At 46.3% G+C, this 5,000-nt stretch overlaps 1 protein-coding gene across 1 annotated transcript in view; it reads right to left on the minus strand.

Annotated features, from left to right (window-relative positions):
• The window catches only part of LOC119583506, a 79,191-nt gene that overhangs the window by 32,549 nt on the left and 41,642 nt on the right, over positions 1-5,000 (minus strand).

Consider the following 5,000-nt stretch of genomic DNA (forward strand, 5'->3'; position numbering starts at 1 on the left):
TTCCAAGCATCACGTTTCAAATTTTCTTCCAAGTTCACAGTGATAAAACCAGATGCGAGCTTATTCGAATTTATGTGTCGGGCAGTTTTTTTGTTTTTTTTTTCATCGTCTTGTCTTTTGTTTTCGATTTTTTTCGACTTTTTCTTTACTTCGTCGCTGTTCTTTTCTTTACTTCATCTTTACCGTCTTTTTTTAAACCTCTTCCTCTTTAAATACATCTTTTGCCATCATCCTTGACCGTGATGCCAAATGATGCCTAAATCAGATTGGGGAGAGTGAGCGAGAGAGAGAGAGAGAGAGAGAGGGAGGAGAGAGAGAGAGAGAGAGAGAGAGAGAGAGAGAGAGAGAGAGAGAGAGAGAGAGAGAGAGAGAGAGAGAGAGAGAGAGAGAGAGAGAGAAAGACAGAAAGAGAGGAAGAGAAATAAGTAAAACGATGACAGAGAGAAAAATATATTCAAATCGAAAAAAATGAAAGGAAAACAAAGAAATTGAAATAAAAATGTAAGAGAAGAGAGGAGAAAAGGGAGGAAACATGAACAGAGATCAGAGAAAGGCCATAAAAAAAAAAAAAAAAAAAGAGAGAGAGAGAGAGAGAAGGAAGTGTCATTCCGAGCCCCAGTTTCCCAAGTGACAACACAACCCAAACAAAGCCAAGGGTCTCCTCCTCCCTCTCTCCTTCTCCTTCTCCTCCTCCTTTTTTCTTTTCCTTCTCCTCCTCCTCCTCCTTCTTTTTCTCCTTCTTCTTCTTCTTTTTCTTTTTTCTCCCCCCCTCCTCCTCCTCCTCCTTCTGCGGCTCGATGGAAATACACTTTTCCTTTCGGAACTTTGCCGCTGGGTAGAGTTTTCGTGAATGGGCTTTTTTTTTGGGGGGGGGGGGGGGGGCGGGGGGCTTTAAAGAAGCGCTGGTCATCTTTGGGTGTAGTTGTTTTTAGGCAATTGGTATGATTGTAGAGCATTTTGGATGGCGTAGTTGGGCCAAAGTGTTTTTTTTTTTTTTTTTATCTTTGGGATTATTTCTCCTCTCTCTTCTCTTCTCTTTCTCTTTTTCCTTCTCCTCCCTCCCTCTCCTTCTCATCTTCTCCCTCTCCCTATCTCAAGGTAGAAGGAGGGGAGGTAAAGCCTGACACCAGTTATGTTTTTGACACTTTCAATTTCATATACTTAACTGCCAGTAATTTTCCATTCGCAAAGACAGATTACCAGTTCTTCGTAATTGCTATGTCCAGTGTTAGGTGTTTCGTTAACAAACGCTACATGTACTAATGCATAACAACAATAACAAATTATGTTCTTATTCATGTTTTGTTTATTTAATATTGGTCTATTCCGATGAGACATTCGAAGGTTGAATCCCCGGATATACGCTAACGCTCCTTAACATTCCTAAGAAAGAAAAAGTGAGAGATGAAAAAAAAAATCTATGAGGAAAAAATATGCAAATACTCTGGCTCCCATTCACCCGCAGGTGACCCCGACGGTGGGGAAACCGGCGGCTGGTTTCGCTCCTGACGCCGCCAGGAGCCGACACCGGGCTCTGGCACCACGTCACACCCAACCGATTTTAACGAAAAGTGAAAAAGGGATCCGGGCGAGCCAGGCAGGGGACCCGACCCGCCACCTGCGTGACCCACAAACCTTCAGCTCCTTCACCCGTCATCGTGCTTCGCCCCCACCCGCTCCTCTCCCCCTCCCTCGCCCTCACCTTCTCCCCCCCGCCGCCAGCTGGGCCAAACAAGCGCCTTTTCTCGGCCTCAGAAGCGACTTTCCTCCTCCTTCTTGCGCCGAGGACGAACTCGAGCCTCGAACCCTCGAGATGAAGAGCTCCACCCTCCTCCAGGAGCCAAAGGTAGCCTCCAGGAGGACCTCCGAGTTCTTGAATGAAAACTTTCGCTTTCGTTTGGAGGTTGAACGAGTGCTGCGGCCTCACACACGCCGGGCATGTTAACCACGTCGCCGCACCCGCCGTGCGATTTGCTCGTCAGTCGTCGCGACGTTGAGACAAGAACGAAGCGTCGCTCTCTCGCCCTCCGCGTCGCCGGCACTTCCAGGAGAACCAGATGGCGGAGTCAAGGTAGCGAGCGGGGGGAGGGGGAGGGAGGTGAGGAAAGGTGTCGAGGCCGCTGACACGGTGCCAAGAGTGCCCCATATGGTGACGCTCTGGCGGCACTGCGAGGGCGAAGAGCCTTGAGTCTGCAGCCGAGGTCACTCCGTCTCCGCTCCCCGCCTCGCAGTGCCTCCTCATAAGGGACACCCCTCACTGTACGCGGCCCTACCATATCTCCTCAACTCCACATAACATGCGCAAACCCCAAGTCCAAAGTGCGCTGCGTCCCGATACTGAGAATAATAGCCTTGCGACGCCCATCTGGAGAGGCACTCCGAAAGAGGGACCAAAGAAGACGAGACTAAGAATAAGAATCCGCACACGGCACGATTCGCTGCCACAGCAAAAGCCCTTCCTTCGCAGCCTTACGGCCCCGAACAACCGACGTGAGAGGGAAAAAGGGAGGAGAGGGGAAACATGTGTTGTTCCGCCGTGAAGGAGGGCAGGGTCACGCAGCCCGCCCGACCCTACATGTTAGATATCTTAGGCGGGGATGGGGATCGGAGGGGGGTCCTAGCGCCTAGTCTACGATTCCTTATGTTCTGAAACGTGTTTACTATCATACATAAAGAGAAGCCAGAGGGTGAGGGGTAGAGAAGAAAGAGGGAAATGAGATGTATCGAAATAGAAAATTAAAATAATTAAAAGAAAGAATGTACAAGATAAAATACTGGCGATGCCGCGGGATTGTACATAGCTGTGCCGCACTGACACACCTTCCACCAACAACCTGGAACCATCTGCGGCGTGTCAACAGATAGCAGAAAAGGAAGAACCATCTGTTCCACGTGTCCTGCCACCTGTGCAAACATGAGTCATTTATATACGGCGTAAATCAGCTTAGTACCTGTCTGTTTCCCTCAAGATTAGGATAAGGGTCCAAATAATGCAAAGTTGCGGTTCATGTACTCAAAATATGATAATGACCAATAAACTTCGTATTCGGGATCAAGTAGGTTGCTTCTACTTGGTGCTCAAAGTCTTTCTTCATGTCCAATGGTCGTCCTCAAGGTACTGAAAGTCGTCCTTCAGAATCTGGAGTCCTTGATTTGTTGCCAGATGCTGAGGTTTCTCTCTCTCTCTCTCTCTCTCTCTCTCTCTCTCTCTCTCTCTCTCTCTCTCTCTCTCTCTCTCTCTCTCTCTCTCTTATATCTTCTTTCAATTATTCTCCGTTATCTTTTTTGTTCTGCTTCTTCGTTTGCTACTTTTTATTTTGATTAATTCTTTGTTTTCATTCATCTGCTTCTTTTTGCTTTATTACTCCCCGTTCTTTTCTCCTTCTTCTGATTTACCCTTATTTTCCTCCCATTTCACCTGTTTTCTTCATCCTCTTCTTCTCCTTTCATTATTTTCCTTCTTCCGCAGCTCTTAACACTTTCCATTTTCTCTCGCACAAAAAGACAAATGAAAGAAAGGGATTGTTTTTGTGGAAGATCTTTTAGGCTCGTCGATTGAAATTCAGTTTAAGTACGTCAAAAGAAGTTTTTTTAAAAGTCGCCAACATATGTTTCCTAATAGTTTATTTTCTTCTATCTATGTTTGTCAGAATGTGCTTGTCAATAGAGGTTTTATGTTAAGCTCACCAACCGAATTTTTTTTTGCTTTTTTTTAGAGGAGAAATTTCCAAAGCTCGTTAACAGAAATTTTGAAGGTCTCAGCAAACGCTCGTCAATAGATGCTTCTTTAAGCTCATTAACACAAACCCATGGCCAGAATTTTTATAAGCTCATCAACATATGCCCTTCCATATTTTTTTCCCTAAGCTCATCGACATACATACATACGTTTTTTTTTCCTTCCTTCCTCGCGGTCATGGCTAAATGAAGAAGGTCTCTTGGGAAGAAAATGGATCTCCAAACACCTTCAGGATTGGTTTGTCTTACCATGTGGGAACGCCAAGGTAACAGACAATGGCGGATTATTCACAGCAGTGATCATAAACACGCACATCATCACACACGCATGATTACACATAGCTCATATACACGCGCACACAATCAATAATACGTACATGCAAGAAAGCGGAAAGGAAAGGTAGATAATCGAAATGTATAAAATAAGAAACGAAAATTACAAAATCAAAATAAAGAAGGAGAAGACGAAGAAGAGAAGAAGACGAAGGAAGAAGGAGAATGGGGAGGAAAAAGGGAAGGAGAAGAAGGAAAAGAAGGAGAAGGAGAAGGAGAAGGAGAAGGAGAAGAAGAAGAAGAAGAAGAAGAAGGAGAAGAAGAAGGGGGACAAAAGACACGAACTCTCACTTTCCTCACACGTCGTCACTCAAGTCCATCGGCCAGATACTCACATATTCATCAAAAACATAAAAAAATAGGAGACTTAAATCACAACCCATCGATCAGCTTCACTCGCCGAGACAGCATAGGCCTATCACACCGACGTGAGCCTCATTGTGAAGGTCTCAATGAATGTTAGCACGGCCTTGATAACAGAAGGAGAAGGGGATGGGGGGAGGGGGCGAGACAGGTAGTTTATGATAATGCAAACTTCACCCGTTGAGGAATGCACAGCTGTTTGCTATGGGCGCCATTTTGCATACGGTTTCGCTGTGGGTGAACTATAACGCAGCGTCCCTTTGTCCTGGATATGGATATTTCTCGACGGCGATGTTAAGTAAAACAGCGGAAAGTATTTGATAACGTAGCTCCACCTATTCCGTACAAAAGCTGGAATCTTGGCGTGGGTGGAGGGGAATGTGGAGGAAGTGGACGAAGCGAGGTGCGTGTAGGAGGGAGATAATGGACAGGAGAGAGGTGGGTGGATGGGGGAGAAAGAGAGTGAGCGAACGAGGGGAGAAAGAGGAGGAGGAGGAGGAGGAGGAGGGGTGGAGGGAAAGGAGAAGGGTGAGAGGTGGACGAGGGGGGAGGGGGTGGGGTAGGGC

This window comes from Penaeus monodon, chromosome 17 (genome assembly GCF_015228065.2).
Source record: "Penaeus monodon isolate SGIC_2016 chromosome 17, NSTDA_Pmon_1, whole genome shotgun sequence".
Classification (NCBI taxonomy): Eukaryota; Metazoa; Arthropoda; class Malacostraca; order Decapoda; family Penaeidae; genus Penaeus; species Penaeus monodon.